Below are 20468 nucleotides of genomic sequence, written 5' to 3'. Positions count from 1 at the left end.
TATCCTCTCTCAGACAAAGCATTAGCAAGACCAGGGAACTTGTTAAAAATGCAAGATCTCAGTCGCGCCCCCCCCCCCCCCCCCACCTCCTGCCTCCACCCCTGGACCTGTTAAATTGGAAACTCTAGGGATGGGGCCCAGCCATCTGTATCAATAAGCCTTCCAGGTGATTCTGATACCCCCTAAAATTTGCACTGTCCTATAACAGTATCCTATTTATTTCCTGCATGGTTATCACAAACTATAATGATTTCTTCTTTGTGTAATGTTTTGTCCAACTCCCTCAGCAGGACATTTTGTCAGCAATCACTGTTGTAGTTCAAGACCATAGCTGAGTCTAATTAGTATTTACTGAATGAATGAATGAATGAATGAATGACATAGAACACACCTTGGGAAATACTGCCTTAAATAGGATCTACATTAGCTTATTAACTTCAAGTGTCATGAGCCACATGCCAATTTTCCCCTCCATTCATTGATTCAATATTGACATCTGTTATAGGCCAGGCACGGTTTCAGACAATATAAACTCAAATATAAGCAAGTCCTTGTTCTGAAAGAATTTATAGCTAAGTAGGATAGACAACAAGTAAACACAACTATTTCATTCTGATGTTATAATAAAAACCTAGCAAAAATCATCAAAAGCATTAGAAATACTTATATATGTACTTGTGTTTGACTTAGTTACTCCAGTTCTAAGTTAATTCTAAGAAAATAACCAAGAATGTGTCTGATTTATCAAAAAGGATGTTTTTCACAGCAGTATTTATACTAGCAAAAAAAACAAAAACAAAAATCAGAAACAACCTAGATGTAAAAGTATGGAGAGTAATTCAAAAATTATTCTAGGCATAAGATAAGAATACTAAAAAACTCAATTATAATTTAGAAGAATTCTTAGTGACATATGAAATTGTTCAAAATATACTGTTAAATAAAAAACTGTATAAAGTAGTTTTATACAGTATATATAGTGTGTATATGTATACATGTGTGTACATATGTAGAAACATGCTTTAAATATAATGAACACGGAAACATACTGAAATATATTGGAAAGGCGTATACCTAAATATTAACAGAAGTTACTAGGTAGTCTGATAAGTCATTTAATTTTTCTTTTATACTTTTCTGTATTTCCAAATTTTCTAACACTATGATTCAGAGGAAAATGCAAGGGCAACAGGTCAAAGTAGGGGAAGCAAGTATGTGGTGGAGAGGGTCTCAACACAGAGGAGGTGTCATTTGAGCTGGGACTTGAGAACACATGGGAGCTGGTGTCAGAAAAAGGTGCCAAGGCAAGCAGGAGTCAGGAAAGTGCCGGAGTGTTTGGGGGACAAGCAGCAGCTCAGTGAGGCTGAAGCAGCGGGGGGTGTGCAGAGAGTAATCTGTTTGTTTACCTTCTCAAAAGAAAACAAAGCCCCATATGGACAGTGGCATTCTTTATTAATCAAAATCAGAGTTTACTTATGCATGAGGGGCCATCCATGCTCCACAGGGCTCTCTTCTCAGCATTTTGAAAATCCACAGATGGCTTTCCCGTCGAGTAAAGGATAATACAAATAAATAGAAACCATACCAGGGTTTCACTCTGGCTGGGTTATTATGAGATAACATCAGATGGAAGAGGAAGGAGGAGGACATTCAAAGACATCCTCATATCTTAGGCCTAAAGCTCCCAGTGCCAGAATTCTACAGGCAGGCTTAATCCCATGGTCTGGCCATCGTCAATGGCCAAGATTACTGAATGAGCAGTAAAATACCTCTTTGATGCTCATTCATCGCTCAGCACCAATACAGAAATTTCAAAGGCCATGATAAGTGACTTGACAACCTGGAGACAGATGATAAGGTCCCAGCTTCTGATCACTAAACACAATAAATCCCTTGTGAACAGGTGCTACTAATTTTTTTTTTTAAGATCCATCTTGTGCTGCCAATCATTTTCAAGTCAATTACACGAGAACCTGTTGACCCGAAGCATACTCAGATTTAGCTAAAATTCAGTCAAATGCAAATTTTGGGCAAGTTCCATGTTTAGATAGAGAGGATTGCCCTGAAGATGATTTATATCAGAGGATACAAACTCAAATGTCAACAGACCAGTGGCAGATGAGTTGTTTACTGAAATCACACCTTCCATTCAATTGGAATCAAATTTTAGTTGGGCACAGATGAGGTACAAACAACATTTTCCAGCGTCCCTTCCTGTGACAGACAGGCTAGAAGCTCACCAAACTATCTCTCCATTTTTCTTGGGCACATAGCTAAACAATATTTCCCAGTTTCTCTTAGTTAAGAGGCCATGTGACCGAGTTCTTGCCAATGGAATGTGGGTGGAGATGATACACCTCAGATCCTGGCCCATAAAAAACCCCCAAGCTGAATTCTATCTCTGTTCTCATTTGCCAGGAGAAAAGAAAGGATTCCAAGAATCTATCCACACGAAGTCAGAATGTGCATTCCCTCTGACCCAGAAGTCCCACTTCAAGAAGGCCATCTTGCAGAAGCTGTGGCACGTGTACACAAACAGTCATTTATATGAACATTCACTGCAGCATTGCTTATCGTAGTAGAAAACTGGAAACTAGAATTACATCCACGGGGGGGGGGGATGTTAATTCTGGAACATCCATACTATAAAATACAATTTGATCTTTAAAATGATTGACATGGAAAGATCTCCAAAACCTGCTGCTAAACACAAAAGAGCAAGTTGCAGGCTAATTCAGTCTCGAATCCAACAAACATTTATTGATAGTTTATCTGCCAGGCACTGTTTTGAACACTGAGGATAAACTATTCAATGACACAGACAAAGGCCCTTGCCCTATGAAACTTAAATGAATAGAATGTATATTTCAAAACCCCCAAACTATACATTTAATTAATTATATACATATATTTATTGCTAAACATAAGGCAAAGATCCACACTGAGACCACCAAATTGTTCATGGCAGTGAGCTCTGGAGGAGAGGAGGTAAAGGGGGAGAGTCACTTTTTGGCCTATAGTCTTCCATGTTGTCTGAATTCTTTTTATGGAAATGCATTTGTGCATTTGATTCTTTTTTGTGAAATGCATTCCAATAATGGAACCAGAAAACTGCTCTTCTGAGGCCTAGTCCTGAACCCCTCAAGGGCTACTGTTGGAGAAGAATGAAGCCTTCCTCCTGCTCCCTCAGCCAGCCCCTTCATCTGTTTTATTTATTTATACCCACAAGTGAGCTTCTTTTGATCAAAGGCTTCTGTGGCAACCAAAGTTTAAGAACAACCAACTTTGCTCATTATCCAAAGATCAAAATACACAAAAGAACAAGGATGGAAACCTCACTTAGGTATAACATTAGACTAGGCATGTCAAACTTGTGGGCCACAAGTTTGACATACCTGCACTAGACTGATCCCAGGTCATTTAAAGGTTTGGATGGTCCAGTTCTTTTACTGCCAAGGCTCTTCTGCTTGTAAAGAACAGGATTTCAGCTTTTCAGATGTCAAATAGCCCTCAGTAAACATCACACGTGAGTTCTGGTGTGAAAAACACATTTTCAAACAGATTCTTGTTTTATTTTATTTTAAAATCATCTTAGCACCTAAAAGGCCCCTGAAATTGTGAAGATAAAGTTAATCCAGTAATGCATTTGCCATAGTAAACCTCCAGAACAGAAATGCATTACTTCCCTCTGATGGAATTTTAAATCAGCATCAGAGATTAAAGAGTATTATCCAGCTGATGGAGAGAGACCTGGAAAACTCGATGGATTATGGGAAATGACCATCATGTGCCCCATCATTTGTGTTTCGGGAACTCCTCTGCACCTTCCATGATAATATGTCTGATATAATTCTGAGGAGGTGGTGTCCTTTCTTCTTTAACTTTTCATTTCATCTTTTCAAAAGGTCCACAGAAAGCAGAGCCAGGCTTTAGGCTCTTTTCTGACTGTGGTTTCCATGATCCGGATTTGAATTAAAGCTGTGGAAATGGTCTCCTCTTTTAGTGTGTGGTTGATGAGGGAAACCTGGTCACATTCTCCCTTGTATTAGCACACTCACCAAAATCATGAATTGCATCCAAACTATAAAAATAAATGTCTGAAAAAACAGAGTGGACTGAATGACACACAGAACCCAGAAATAATCAAAGTTCATTTCTTCTTTTTTTTAATCTTCCCTTCAGCTTGTTACTACATTTGGGTAGTCTCTTTTAAGTTTTGCTTTATATATATATATATATTAAATGAAGCAACTAAACATGTGTTTTAGGAAATATTGTCTCCCCATTGATCCAGCTTTGCCTGATATATCTTAACCATAGAGACCAACTTTAATTGCTATGATATTTTTTTTAAAATGTGAGTTATCCAAATAATGTTTCTCTCACACCCAGTGACAGCCTGCCTGCATAGACTATCTCCTCCCCCAAATACCTCATCCTTCCACGTTTGCCTGGCCCTCCCGAATACAGTACTGTAGTAGTAGCCTGTGGGAAGGGCAAAGCCAGCCATAAAAGGAACATTATAGGAAACTACAGATCAGTATTCTTATGAATACTGATACAAAATCCTCAACAATTATTAGGAAACTAAATTCAGCAGCATATTACAAAGATTATACACCCCGACCAAGTGAGCTTCATTATACTATTTCAAGGTTGATTCAATGTCCGGAAACCAATCAATATACTACACCACACAATAGAATGAGGGGAAAAACACATGATTAGCTCAGGTGACAGAAAAAACATTTGACAAAATCTAACACCCTTTCATGCTAAAAATACTCAATATATTAGAAACAGAAGTTACAAAAACTTCTTCAACATGATAAAGGCCATGTTAAAAGATAAAGGCCATGTTAAAATGCATACATAAGATCATCCTGAGTGGTGAAAGACTGAAAGCTGACCCTAAGATCAGGAACAAGACAAAGATGTGTGTTTCATCATTTCTATTTGACAAAGTATTAAAAGTTTGAGCCAGTGCAATTAGGCAAGAAGAAGAAAGAAAAGGCATTCAAAGTGGAAAGGAAGAAGCAAAATTATATCTACAGATGACATGATTTTATACCTAAAAACACCTAAAAAATCCACAAAAAATGTGTTACAGCTACTAAACGAAGTTGCAAAATACAAAATCAGCACACACACACAAAAATAAGTTGTCTTTCTATACACTAGCAATGAGCAATCCCAAAAGGAAATGAAAAAAACAACAACCCAATCCCTTTTATAATAGCATAATAAAGAACAAAATACTTAGAAATAAACTTGCCCAAAAAGGCTAAAGACTAGTACAATGGAATATTATTCAGCCATAAAAAGGAATGAAGTTCTGATACAAGCTACAACATGGAGGTACCTTGAAAACATTACACTAAGTGAATACAGTCAGACACAAAAGAGCAATTATTGTAAGATTCCACTTATATGAAATATCTAGAACAGGCAAATTTACAGAAACAGAAAATAGATTAGAGTCTACCAGCGACTACGGGGAGGGACATGAGAGGAATTACTACTTAATTGGTACAGAGTCTCTGGGCAAAGAAAATTTTTGGAAATAGTGGTTACAGTTGCAACTGTGAATGTCAACAATGCCACTAAATTGTACACTTAAAAATGGCAGATTTTGTGTTACATATATTTCATTAAAATAGAAAAGGTAAATAAAACTTACAAGTATCATTGTTGAAATTAGTAATAGCATCATGCTATTAAACTCACAAAACCACTCAAAATTTTTCTATGCATAATTTTGAAAAGAAAAGGTACCCTTTACATGTTGAAATTTAGGTGTCTTTTTTACTAATAAAGCTAGAACATGTAAAACTTAATTGGTTAAATTACTTTCACCAGTTCTGTCTAATCTATAATAATAAAAGCATAATATGCTAATTAGACCGGACAGCCGAATGACCTTCCAGATGTCTTCCGGAAGACCTTCCAGACGAAGCCAGGGCTGCGAGGGCCAAGGCAAGCTGCCATAGCTGTGAGGGCCGAACCCCTTGCACGAATTTTGTGCATTGGGCCTCTAGTATATTAATTAAAACATATACTTGTTGAAAAAATATATATGCACTGCTTTGAGGAATTGAACTTTCCAGCATTGAGGATTTTTATGAAAAATTGGATGATCACTCAGCAGAGAGATCCTAGAAGGAGTTTATACAAATGGCAGGATGCTGGACAAGTTGCGGGTCCAAACTCTTTCCGCTTTTAAGAGTCTAATATTCTAATAGAATTGCACACAACCAGAAACATTCCCAAGGTGAAGCCATTTCTTTTCTTCCTCGGGCAATCGCAAGCCTTTGGGTTCGAGCATTTCAATAACAATTTACTTTTCTGGTCTGATGATGTCTCCACTGAAGATATTCTTGGCATCCATTTCCAGCCTGACAAGTCCATAGAGCTTATCAGGTTTTATAAAGCAGATCACCTTAAAATAGTTTTTAAATTCCAGAGTGAACCCGATTCCTCTATGAAAGTGCAGTGTCGAAAATAAAGTTCTTCTAACCCTAAAGGTCTGCATTAGCATGTTTAAATGAGAATATCCAGGGACATGATGTGATTAGGAAGGCCATAATAAAGATGCCAGTGTAATTCCCCATGTGCTGCCAACCTCAAACACGCAGCCTACTATGAGGCAATTTGAGTAAAAATTGTCATGACTATTGTCAGTGTTGTCACTTCTTGACTTTCTTTCTCCCGGGACTGTATCTTATTCATTCTTGGTCTTACTGATGGCGCACGGCACCACCCCTTCAGGCGTTCAGTCAAGATCTCTCCAGTTCAATTTTCACTTCTTCTAGACGTTCCCTACCCTGAGAGTCCTACAACAAAGAGGACTGTGAGGCCAGGAGCTGGGTCAGTGGTTCCAACGTAGAAAGCAGGGGCAAATGGCCCAGTCGCCAAGATCCGGAGCTGGGCCACAGAAGGCGTGTTTAAGTAACGATTTGGAAAACTCAGAATCTAATCAAACACATCTGTGCCTTACATTCTCTACCTGCTATCTCCCCCGAAACGACGATGCTTAAATCTCCATTAGCGGGGCAGGGCCACTCATCTATGGAAATCCAGGGCTGGACTCCAATCTGCTGCGTGGGTCGTCAAAATGGGGGCCAGCTGATCGGAAAACAGCTAGAGTGGGAGGTTCAGTGCGGGGCAGGGCGAGCACAGCTGGCTGACACAGCAAGCCGGTACAAGCAACAAAAATGCCATTTGATTCCTGGGCTGAGCCAACCCATCTGGGAAATCGCGCAAAGAAAGTAGCTGGGAATGACATTTCAGTTCCGAGTTTCCTAGTCAAGCCTGCACTTGAAGCCGGAGACTCAAAATTAGCAGTCCCTTCTGGATGGTGTCAGCACAGAGCCACTCGGATCGCTTTTCCTTCGGTCTCTTGAGAGTGATTTTAGCTCATTGGGGATAACCCTGGCCACGGAAGGGGCTGGAAAGGGGGCTGTGCCCACCTCTCGTTTCCAGAAAATCGATTCTTCTGCTCGCTGCTGACGCTTGGCTTTCCTATCATGAGATCTGAACCCGGGCATTTGCAGAAGCCTTGACTCCCACGCTGCGGTTCGCGCGTGGTGTCAGACAAAGGAGTGCAGTGAATGGCTGCCAGCCTGGTGATAAGGCCGGTTATTACCAGGGTGTAGTTTCCCCAGCTCTAAAGGCTCATAGTGGTGGCACTGAAGCATGCCGGGGAGCAGATAAAATGTAATTAATAATTTCCGTAGAGGCCAACAGTCTACTACTACGTTCCTTGCTGTTTTCTGCGATGACCTTAGAGCTCATAAACATCACGGACGCGCACTTGATCATAGTCTCATCCTCAGGTTCAATTGATGGCTCAGGTTGCACCGCATAATTAGCTAGACGGAAAGGAAGATCTCCAGCATAAGGCAGGGTGTGCCTCCCGCCCTGTTCAGCCCAACGCCTGGGATAGACAGTAAAATTTCCTGGATTATTAAGATGCAAACCGGACACAGCTGAGGATAAAGGTGAAGTCTGCTTCTGAGTTGTAGTGGACACATGTTGGTTTCTGATAGAATCCAAGAGTCTGGACACCAAATCAGGTAGCTTTTTTGTATTGCACCGAGTGGCTCAATCTAATTGTTTCTTAGAAACCCAACATTGCAAAGAATGATGTAATTGAGGGTAGACTTTCTCTCCTGCAGTAAAACACTGGCTCCTTTAATGTGGAGCTACAATTTATTTTGGACCTATTATGTGCCAAATACTTTGTAAAGCTTTGGAAGAAACAAATAAAAATAGTTTTATTTTTTCCCCCAAATCTTAATTTTCTTGGGTACCAGTGCCTAGCATGAAATCTGAGAAACAGTACATGTTTAAGAAATATCTGCTGAATGAATGAATCAATGAGAACCAGTGTTTGCTGACTGACTTCTGCCAAACCCAAGGGTACGGGGGTGGGGGGTGTACAAAGGATGCTGCAGGGGTCAGACTTTAAAGGCCAGCTGTCCTTAGCAAAAGTGACTCCCCCAACTTGCCAGGATGAAACCCACACTCAAAACCCCCCAAACCAGCATTTTCTGTCTTTATATTTGGCAGATTCCTCTCCCCATTCTATGCTACAGCCAGATTAGATTACTCTTCATTTCCTCCCAACATCCCAAACTTTGCTCTATGCCTGGCCTGAACAGGATCTCACATGTCTGCTGAATGCATGAAATAAAAAGAGAATTAATCACTGGCTCTCAATTTCAGGAAGGTAAAGACTATAAATTTTAATCGATTTCACTGTTATTTTCCTGATTATATAAATATTGTCCATGTTTTTAAGAATTCAAAATGTAAAATATCCAATTGATCCATTTATTCAACAGATATTTATTAAACATGTGCTGTTTCTCAGATTTTATGCTAGGCACTGATCCCAGAGAAAAAGATTTTTGTTTCTTCCAAAGCTCTACAAAGTGTTTGGCACATAATAGGTCCAAAATAAATTGTAGTTTCACATTAAAGGAACAAGTGTTTTATTGCAGGAGAGAAAATCTATCCCAAGTTACATCATTCTTTACAATTTGGGGTTTCTAAAAACAATTAGATTGAACTACCCTGTGGAGACAAAAAAAAAGCCTTTTGCTGAAGGAATTCTCTTCAGTTAGGTGTTCTTTCCCAATTGCTGGTCTCTAAAACTTTTTCTCTACCTGTTCTTCAGAGTCTACCTCAAACACCATCTGGAACACAGCAGTGCATTGTTGGTGCCCATATCTCATTCATTCATTCATTCATTCATTCATTCATTCATGTATATCTCATCTCATTTAAAATGGTTAAGGCATCACATGTGTTGGTTGAACTGCATGGAAGAGGAATATTTATGGTTTTGTGAGGGTCTAGTCTTTAGTGTCAAAGAGAGCAGTTAACACTATTGACTTTTTAAAATTATTTGCTCTGGACTGCATTAACCTCCTCATGTACAGTTACCTCACACACCACCACCAGGATATAGGTGTAATTATCCTCATGTTACAAGTGAGGAAAGAAGGGAGGGAAGGGAGAACACTAGCCAGCATAAATGCTAGGGAGGGGATGAAGGAGAGAAAAGGAGGCAGAAAGAGAGAGAGAGAGAGAGAGAGAAAAGGTGGGGGGATGTGGATATAAAGTGTCAAGGATAATTTATCAATTCCTTAAAACTGCCATCAATATTCTGACTCAAATGTGTCTTTTAGGAAATTTCCCCCCAATATGCAAAATTATGCATAGCAAAGGTTATTAAGATAAGGAAAAAGTGGAAACAACTAAGTGTCTGAGCATGGAAACTAGGGTAAATTAAGGTGCATTCATATGGTAGATTACACAGCCACTGGAAGTCGTGTGACAGAGGAATACTTAATGACATGTGTGTGATCTCTTCCCATTACAGATACACACATGGCCACAACCTCATCCCCAGGTTTAATTTATGGCTCAGGTTGCACTATATAACCAGCTAGACTGACATGAAGAGTTTCAGATGCTACTGCTGGAAATGTGACAGGCTCCATATCAGGTGTAGCGTATTATATATAGCATAAGCCCTGATTTTGTTAAACTATAAATGCACAGAATAAAGAGTGAAAAGTTATCCCCCAAATGTTTACAGAGCATATCTTCAGTGCCTTAAGGATCCCTTGTTTCTGACCTATCGTTTTCTCTTCAGTTATTGATTAAATAGCACAAGTAATTAAACATTTTTCCATGTACGCTTTCCTGCATTTTTCCTATTTTCCACAGTCTAACTAATTACAAAAATTATGTGAACACCATGCATTTTTAAAGCAATTAATGTCAGGAAATGGAAACGTCTTCCTTATCAGGATGGGGGATAAGCAGGAAGGTGCCAACTTCATAACTGGTACCTGGTTGACCAATTCTGAGGGGTAAATGGGTTTCAAAGACATTTCTCTAACACAAAAGGAATTTCTTGCAGGAGGGGGCCTTTCTTTGCAACTCAAAAGACAGGACTGCAGACAACTCATATGCAAGTCCAAAACAGTGGTGTGATGGTTTTCCAGGGATAGAAAGCAAGCCTCAGAACCAAGTCACTAAACAGTAATTCCATGCCAGGGCTTTGTAGAATTTTTTTCATTATCTGGTTGGGAGATAGGGATAGCAAGAAGCCGAGTTTCTCTCTTGCTGAACCACATCAGTAACTTATCAAATTACATCAAGAGGATATCAGGCAGAAAGAAGATTGAAGTGTGTCTCTTTGTGTGTGTGTGTGTGTTTAGCAGGTAATTCCTGGATATATAGAATTTGACTCACAAAGAAAGAAGATATTCTGCAATGGTAAAAGGTTGATTAGAATACCTCAAAACTTCATACATCAAGGAGAACAATAGGCTGGTTAACAATTTATCCTTTCCTTCTTTAAATGAAAATAAGATCCAACTTCTAGTTTTGTCTGTATTATGGAACTGCGTGCAAAAAGGTTCTCTCACTGATTGATCAATCAATCAATCAATCACACATCCATCCATCTGGAATTCCACATGAAATCTCAGTAATTAAAACTAAAAATGTGAGAAGAATACAACCTCAATCCCTAAAAGAATGAATTTTGCTGTATCTGTATTAGAAATATGGTCATTACTTTTATGTCAAGGATATTCCCATATCACCCAGAAAAATTTGTTGTGAATGAAAATTCTTCCAACCTATTTCAATTAAGTAAGAATCACATCAGCACTAGTAACCCTGGTGGAAAGCTGATTCTAGAAAGCTCTCCATAGGAGTATTGAACATTCCCCAAATTACCTAATGCTAAGACTGTAGGTTCCTTTACCCAAACTCAATCCACGATTGCAGAGAAGCAAATAGAAAGCAAAAATCACGTAAGAGTGTGTAGAATACTTTTGAGAACAACTGTTCCCGCTCCCCCCCCTCAACCACCACCACAAGGGTGACTTCTGAGCTTCAGGGTGACTCTAGAACCATCCCCACCTCTCTCCACTTTTCTGAGGCACACGCTTCAGTAAACACTACTTTAAATGCAAGACTGAGGGTCACCCAGGTTGTCAAGTTAAGTGCTCCCAAGACAGTCAACCAGATACCAATTATGAAGTTGGCAGCTTCTTGTTTATCCCACATCCCGATAAGGAAGACACTGCCCATTTCCTGAAACTCCTGGCTGCCACAGCCCTCTGTCCACCTAGGAGCTACGCTAACCACCGCCACAGCGCAGTTCTGGGCAGGTTACTGGCAGGCAACTGAAGATAGTTATGTTGCCCTCTGCTTTCTCTGAGCTCTTAGTTTATAGCTCTTCACTGTCTTTTTTAACCATCTGTTTTATTCCTTTACCCATGTTAATGCTTCTCGGTAACAGTCAGAGGGGTGATTCCAGCCGATTGTCCCTGCCTCTCCCTGCAGCCCCCCAAAACTGGCAGAGGGAAAAATGAAGACCCCTTTTAGTATGACGCAATCTAGCAAGTTCCTGCTTATTACAAAGTCATCTTCAGAGAAAGAGAAAAGGCTCCTAAAAACAAGAAAGGGGGAGGAAGCTCTAAAATTTTCTGTAATCCAACCACCTCAGGAAACTTTTCTTTCTGACCAAGCTAACAACAACAATACTTGTTATTGACTTTATGCTTATTATTATTCCAGTCTAATGTGTATGCGTCACAGCGTTTATGTCACGTGAACACAACTCTACAAAGTAGTTACCATACAAACACCCATTTTTCAGATGAAGAGATTGAAGCACAGGAAAAGGGGCCACAAACTAGACCTGACAGGCTCAGGGGAGACCTGCATGGAGGCCTTACAAACTCAGAGACCTAAAGTAACCACACAGGATGGTCTGAAATGAAAACTTCCTAATAAAAGTGAGTCATAGCAGGTAGTCATGTCCTAGGCCGGTATCTTTCCTGACAACAGTCAATCTTTATTTAACTGAGCCTGTCTATTGTCTTTTTGCATCTATGATAACATACCTTTGGAATGCCAGGGTAATTTCCTTTTTCTGGACCCCTCACCGGGCCAAAGCAGACACCACAGAACCCCTCACTGTTACTGTTAATTGTGTTGTTAACTGCTAACTATCCTATACCCACAAATGTAAAAGAAGTTATGTGTCTACTCCATTTACATTTTATCCAATCCCAGGGACTTCCCTCCTTTGCTTTCTCCCACCTCCCTAATCTACCACCAATGGGTTTCATGTAACCCCTTTACACCTCCTCCTTTGATTGTAATGTATAAAATAAGGTGCAGAACTGCCATTCTCTGGAGCATTTTCTCAATCCAGTGAGATTTTGCTTCCCAGCAATTGTCATCAGTCTAGCTCAAATAAACTCATAAAAATTCTCTACAGGTTTATAAGCTTCTTAGGTTGAAGGCCAAAGCCACTTGGCTCTTTAGTAGCAGATTTAGGATTTGACTTTTAGGGATGTTAAAAATCAAACAAAAACAGTGCTTAGAACCACTCAGTTATTTTCCTTCCCGTGGTCTATGTTGGGGGTGTAGACTCAGATGGCAGCCATGTCATTTCTAAGAGTGGAGCGGGCTGGGCAGGGACTACAGAAGCTCTGGAATTCTCAGACATCATCTCCTAAGGGTTTTGCTGCCCCTCTCAAGTGAGCCATGACCATAAAGGACTTATGTGCTCACTGTAGCCAGATTTTTCAAGACAAGATGGGAATATGAATTTTTAAAAAATCATCTGATTTTTAAATGTTGGCAACTCATTAATAATCTTTAAACATTGGCCAACTCTTTGCTGGCCAAACAAGTCATCTTGAGGCAGAGTTCAGTTTAGGGGCTACCAGTTTCCAACCTCTGTATTTGTCTTTAAGCTCAAACCTGGGCAGGTATAATTGTTGTTGTCAAAATTAGCTACTATATTAATATTAATAATAGGAAGAGAGCAAAAGGGAGGCCAGACATTATAAGCATGGTCATCAGGGCAGCTTCACCAGGAAGCTGCAACTTCACGCTCCCCAGGGACCACTAGTCCATTCCCTGCAGATCCCTGGGGAAGAGATCAAACAAAGAGGAAGATGGGTACATGCGCACTGAAGTCGGGGTGACATAGAGAAAGTGCTTGCCTGTCAGTCTAGCCTGGGGAACAATGGGTTGGTTAGGGGGTGAACCCCATCAGAAGCATGCAAAATCTTGGAAAGTTAAAACCCCCAAAGAGTTCCCTCCCTCTTGTTTCCTTCACTTATTCTTTCTTGCTCCGTGACCCACATTCACCCATGTGCTCACCCGTTCTCTCTCCATAGTAATGTGGCTTTAAGCAGTGGCATGGCAGTGGCTGTGTGGACCCCACATGCAATGTGCAGCAGTTGGGAACACAAGTTAAGCTAGCCAGATGCTGGACTGGACTTTAAAAACTCTGAGCAGGGGGCCTTCATTCTGGCCCTGCTGAAGACAAGATTGGACTTTTTTCATGGTGGGACAGGTAGAGATAGAACCTTGGAGGGGAAACTCCTTAATTTTACATCATCCATAAGCTTTCCACAAAACCCCATCCTCCAATGCGGGGCTCAGGGAATTATTTCCTCAAGGTGCCCACTTCCACTGATAACACAAGAACGTCCTGCTTCAATAACACAAAACATCTCTGGTCCAACCATTAAATTTCTTCTTACTCTATCCACTGTGGTAAGGAGCTGAGTAGCAAACTCTTTTCTCATCTCATCTCATCTCTAGGAGGCAAAGTGAAAACTGTGCAGGCGTGATAGAAGCCTGATTTTCCAGCTGGCAATGGGAATCTGTCTTCTCCCCCCTCCAGGCTGTTGTGTTAGCAACTCTGGAGCTGCCTGCGGCTTTCTCATGTGGTTCAGCTACAAACTGGCTTCCACTGAATTGGGCTATATTTAGTGCCCTGGAGGAGAAAGAAAAAAATCCCTCCAAAGCTCAGAAAAAAAAAAGTAGTTCAGCTTCCACTTTCTCTATCCAAATTTTAGAAATGAAGGTAAATTCCACAACCACATTTTTCTCTTTAGCTTACCCTGGTTTAGGGGGGGGGGGCGGGAAAGAGTAATTGCTCTCCAAAGTAAGGTAAACCTGCAATCTTAGCATTAGGTAATTTGGAAAAGCACTTTAAAATCTGCGGTGCAGGCTACTCTTTAAATACAGTCCTTGGGTTTACAGTTAGACCCCCTGCAACAACTGAAGCACACCTCTGCTTTGGGGATTGGACTCACACAAACCTCTCCATTCATTCACCCCGAGTTCCTCCCAGAGACCTTTGCATCAGCAAATCAATCTTGCTCACTGTGTATCCCCAGCACCTGGCACAAACATTAATAAGTATTTGTTGAATAAATGAATAAAATGAAAGAAGGGCTTGGATCAGTTGGGACCAAGATAACATCTATGTTGTGATTTATTCATTCAAATATGTTGGAATGAACTCAGATCCCTAAGGAGTGTGCTTGAGGAACAAAAGGTGGCCGCTGTTTCAGCTGACTGTGAGACTTATGTGTGGCTGTGCAGGGTGGAATCTGAGGGCAACAGCTGATTTTCTCTGAATAAAGGAGGGGAAAGAGGATTTCTGAGTGGATGTGTGGGTAAAAAGGAGGGAGGAAATACCTGAAACTTGGTGGGGAGGGGAGCGGGGAATGGGAAAGTCACCGGAGCAAGAAAAAAGACTGTGGAGTGTGTGGTATACCCCCAGTCTCCCCATAAAACTTTCAGTAAAATATTCACCATCGTCAATGATTTGGGAGTGAAGTTACACAGTCAGTATTAACAGTCTACCTAGTTTGCCCGTTCAACATGGAAAACAAATGTGAATGCAACACATTCCTTCCTTGGAGAAGCAAACAATAACAGAGAAACAAAACCTTACACTACAACATGAGAAACTACTCTAAGATACTTGCAAAACACCACTGACTTATGCAAAGACATGTATTGCATTTACTGTGTGCCAGGCATGTGCGAGGCCCTGGTGATCTGTGTGCCAGGCACGTGCTAGGCCCTGGTGATGTGGCGGCAAAGAAGACAGTCAAGGTCCCCTACCCTCAAGGAGAGAGAAAGACAATAAACTTGAGGAACAGGATGGTATCAGTGATGGGAGCTTTGAAGAGAATAAAGATGGGGTGATATATGATAAGGATGGATGGGATTCAACATTAACTAGGTAGTCAGGGTTGGCCTCCCTGAAGAGGACAGTTGAGCTAAAATCTGAAGGGGTGGCGAAGAGGCCAGCTATATGAAGATCTGTGGATAAAGCTTTCCAAAAATCTAAATGGTCCAAGGTGGTAGAAGGCAAGTGATGGGGAGGAGGGTGTAGAAGAGGGTCAGAGAGGCAGGCAGGGGACGGATCAGGGAGACAGAGAACATTATTAGGTCTGCAAGGATAATGGGTAGACTCGCAAAGTCTCAGAGAGGATGAGTGAACTGCCAAGGCAAAATGTAATCACAACACAAGGGCCTTGCAAGCACCATCTCTGGGGGGCCCTTCTCAAACACTGGCCCTCCAGGGGGCAGGAAATAATGTAGTCTGGCTAATTGCCCTTCGGGACTGCTCTGTGTATGAATGTAAAACTAGGGATTATCCAGCCCAGATGCAAATGAAAAGGGCACAGTGGGTCACTGGTTTTCCAGAAGACTCTTCTCACTGGAGGTAGGATGCCAATTACCCTATTTCTATGCAAGGGGCCTGGGAGAGGAGAAACACCCAGAGAACTGTGCTTCCAATTGGCTTGCAAATCATAACAATCACCCCAAAATTAAGAAAACAGAGAAAAAAGCCCCTTTGCTCTTGGGACCTTCAGTGATTAGAAAGAGTTGTTATTTGGCTGATTTTCACACTTCATTAGCATATGCATAATTTAACAAGGGAACATGCTGGGGGCTGGCAGGGTGAGGGCAGCTCTCCACACCCACGGACTAGAAACTGGAGCAGGAGCATTGGGAGCGCTTAATTACGCCATCAAGGCAACAGAGATCAGCGTGTGAAGGGGGATGAGCACATGCCGGAGCCTGGGAAACAACATAGAGAGATTCCCCCCACATCTACTTTCACCCAGGAGCACACTGGGAGCTGTGAGGCAGCCCTGCTATGCTCCCCACTTCTCTTGCCATCAACACCTTCCATCAGATAGCCTCATTTTCTTCTCCAAAAGTCTGGTGATGCCAAGAAGAATACAGTATTATATTATGGCTGTCCATATCACAATCTACTTGACATTGAAGAGAAGAAGGAAATGAAGTGCTGTTTGGGGGGCTGAATAAAATGCACTCATGCCTTGGCTGGTGTGGCTCAGCTGGTTTGGCATCGGCCCAAGCACCAAAAGAATGCAGGTTGGATTCCTGGTCAGGGCACATGCCAGGGTTGCGGGCCTTATCCCCAGAAGGGGAGGTGCAGGAGGCAGCCGATGAATGTATCTCTCTCACATCAATGGTTCTCTCTCCCTTCGTCTCTCTTTAAAATCAATAAAAACATTTAGAAGTAAATAAATAAATAAAAACGTCGTTTTAAAAATGAACTCTAGGACAAGGGTCAGGCTTTCAAATTTTAATTTTGAATTCGCTGAGACTCACCTACAGGCAGAGCAGCAAAGACAAAAGGCTCAATTATTGCTTTAAATTAGTTAACTTTTAGGCTTTCTTTCATCCACTCAAAATAATATCCTTTAAACCCCAAAAGCAAGACGAAAAAAAGAAGAAAAGGCCACCTGCACTAGGGAGACTCAACTATGCCTGGTCACCTGTCTTTCTGGACTTGTTTCTCTGCCCACTGGAGGGACACATGTGTAACTCAGAAATTAATGAGAGGAATGGTATGGGTGTTCCTGAAAAGATGTGGCAGGGAATTTTACAATTCTCACACCATATCTCACCTTATCACCACATTCAATGTCATGTAACTTTAAAATTTTATCAATATCTATTGGTCTGTCCTGAGATGATTGATGGATCATTTTCTGCTCCTCAGCATCAATTCTCCCTTCTTCTGTTAATAAAATCCTAATTTCCCTTTTTCTCAGTCTAATCTGGTATGTGTATGTGTCTTTAAGGCCTGAGCTATTTGGCATACTCCATCCCCCTAGCAACAGTGATTGGTTCAGGCATAAAAAAATAGTTCAATTTGGACCAATGAGAGATCCAGACTTTTGTTGCTACATTAAGAAGACTCAAACACATTACTCTTTCGCTCGCTCCCTTCACACCAACTCCTTACAACTCTCCAAACATGTCAAACATTTTCATACCTCTGTGCTTTTGCAGATGCTATTCTACTTTGTGAATGAATGAAGAAATCCATCAGTTCTTCCATATGTTATTTTGGCTTGAATTCCCAAACCATATGCTGTCATATTCAACTTAATAAGCATATACTCACTTCTATTATACCAGCAACAGTCTCAATGGCTGTCTTATCAGCAACCATTCTTCCCTTCCTCTGCCAACAGTTCCCTGACTTTCCCTTTGTCATCCTCAAGTAAAATTCGGGTAGCACTGATACCCCCTTCAGCATGAGGGTTAGGACCTAATTGGCTTAAGTTCATCAGGTATTCCATCTCACTACATATAGGAAATAGGTTTTGGAGTGGGCACAGAACCCACACAGACCTCATGAGATGTTAGGAGATATTTCCTAAGGATTTCAGGAGCTGGGAAGCCCTGCACGAGGGAGCTAATTTTCCTCTGCAAATAGAGTCTAGAACAGCGGCTGGGTCTACATAAAAAGCAAAAACAGAGAGACTATCAACATAGCTGAGCTCTGGATCAAGCCTCACCTGAAGCTATTATTCTTTTGAACTTTTATGTTGTGTGTGTCAAATTTTTTATTAAGCAAATATTTAGCAGAATGTGTCAGCCCTTCAAATGAAAGATTACTGACTAATACGGTGACAAAAAACGTGAAACAGCTTGAGCCAAGACAGAAACCTGTGGGAAATTATAAACTAGGTTCTAAGTCAGTTCCAAATTGTTTATGCATTCATCCATTCAACAAATACTTGAATACTTATTATATGCCAGGTACTGTTCTAGGAATTTGGGGGGTATAGCAAGGAACAAAACAAATATCCTTTCAGAGTATAGATTTTGGGGGGTATAGCAAGGAACAAAACAAATATCTTTTCAGAGTATAGATTCTAGTGGAGAGAGATATATAATAAACAGCAACATTGATAAATAAAGTATATAGTATGTTATAAGATGACTATGAGAAAACAGTAAGATCAGTTAAGGCAGATCAGAAGATTTGAAGGTAGATGGGAACTGCACTTTGAAATAGGTAGCCAATGTAGGCTTTATTGAAAACATGACACTTGAACAAAGACTGGAAGGAAGGAAGGAAATTGCCTGTGCAGGGAGAAGAGCGGTCTGGGCAGAAGAAAGAGAAGGTGCTAAAGCTCTGAGGACTAGTGAGTTTAAGCACCAGCAAGAAGGCTGTTGAGCAGTGAGAAAACGTAGGAATAAGGTCAGAGAGGAAACCGAAGGGCCGATGGTGCAGGGCCTTGAGGCCACCATAATGACCCCTTTGCACTGAGTGAGATGGAGAGTTGTTGAACATTCTGAACAGAGTGACATGATCTGACTGAAATTCTTACCAAAATTAGTCTGGCTACTGTATGAAGGGGGTCAGAGGCAAGGGTAGAAGCAGGAGACGGTTACAACAATGCATGTTATGGGTGGCCCAGAAGGGTGTGGTAGCAGCGGAAGTGGCAAAAAGAGACTGGGTTCTGGAGAGATTTTAAAAATGGAGCTGACAGAATTTCCTGGTGCATTACATGGAGTGTGAGGCAAGAGCAACTCCCAGGTTTTTAGCCTGAGGACTAGGAGGAGCAAGTTGCCGGGAGAAGAGCTTTGTTCAGGAGGTGATCAGATCAGTTTGTAAATATTAAGTCTGAGATGTTTTATTGAACACCCGCGTGGAGCTTCTGAAGAAGCAGTTGGATAAATAATTCTGGAGTTCAGGAGAGAGGACTGCATTAAAGATATGAATTTGAGATTTGTCAGCACAGAACAGTGTTTCAAGCCACAAAACTGGATGGTATAATGAAGGGAGTGATTGTAGATAAGATGAGTGGATCCAAGGACTCATTCATTTAATCAACTAATTTAATACCCATAACAACCTTATGAAGTCAGTTATTATTGCTATCCTAATTTTACGGTTGAGGAAATCAAAGCTTAAGGGTTGTTAAGATCACACAGCAACTGTCTAAGAGCATACGTGCTCAACTGTGTGTAAACACATAAGTAGCTGAGCTGGGACTGAAACCCAGGCAGCCTGGCTCGAGAGCCTGTGCTCTTAAGTATCACTCAATACTGCCACCTGTTCCCAAGTTTAATCAAATGATGGATATTTAGGATTAGCGATAAGGAGAGTGTACAGGACATAAGAGTGGCCATCTGAGTGAAAATAATTCAGTTTCCTGCCTCCAGAGCTAGCCTGGGCTGCAAATACAATGCCCAGACAAAGGCAAGAGCTAAAGTCATTGTATGCAAACACAGGAGATCAGTTTGCTCAGGGGTCCTCATATTTCGTCAGATTCACTTGGGGGTCCTGTTAAAAGATGCAGGTACTTAGGAGACCTTCCTAGACATTGATTCAGTAGATACTGAATGGAGTTTGGGAATTTCATTTTGACGCGTGTCTCAGGAAATTCTGAACACACTTCTGTGCAATACTGCCACAGGAAATCTATTTTGGCTTATCTCTGTCCAATAGCTCTCCACCCCAAAAGACTAATGAAATTGGACTTTAATTCATCTTAACTTCACCGATAGGACTGGGACAAAAGGATGATCTCTGTACATGGCTAATGACTGCAACCCACCTTGAAAAATAGTTTGATATTCTCAAAGATCTTTATTTTTTCCTTTTAAAAATTTCTTTGGGGTGACACTGGCTAACAAAATAAAATAGGTTTCAGGTGCACAATTCTACAACCCATCATCTGCACACTGTCTTGTGTGTTCACCACCCCAAGTCAAGTCTTCGTCCATCACAATTTGTCCCCACTATACCTTCTTCTACCTCCTTCCCCCCTCCT

At 41.1% G+C, this 20468-nt stretch overlaps 1 protein-coding gene across 1 annotated transcript in view; it reads right to left on the bottom strand.

The window, feature by feature from the left end:
* PPP2R2B (protein phosphatase 2 regulatory subunit Bbeta) overlaps positions 1-20468 on the bottom strand; it is a 220825-nt gene that overhangs the window by 132214 nt on the left and 68143 nt on the right. The gene's annotated exons all lie outside the window — the stretch shown is intronic.

Source organism: Myotis lucifugus, unplaced genomic scaffold (assembly GCF_000147115.1).
Source record: "Myotis lucifugus unplaced genomic scaffold, Myoluc2.0 scaffold_28, whole genome shotgun sequence".
Lineage (NCBI taxonomy): Eukaryota > Metazoa > Chordata > Mammalia > Chiroptera > Vespertilionidae > Myotis > Myotis lucifugus.
This window is presented reverse-complemented; position numbering and strand designations above follow the sequence as displayed.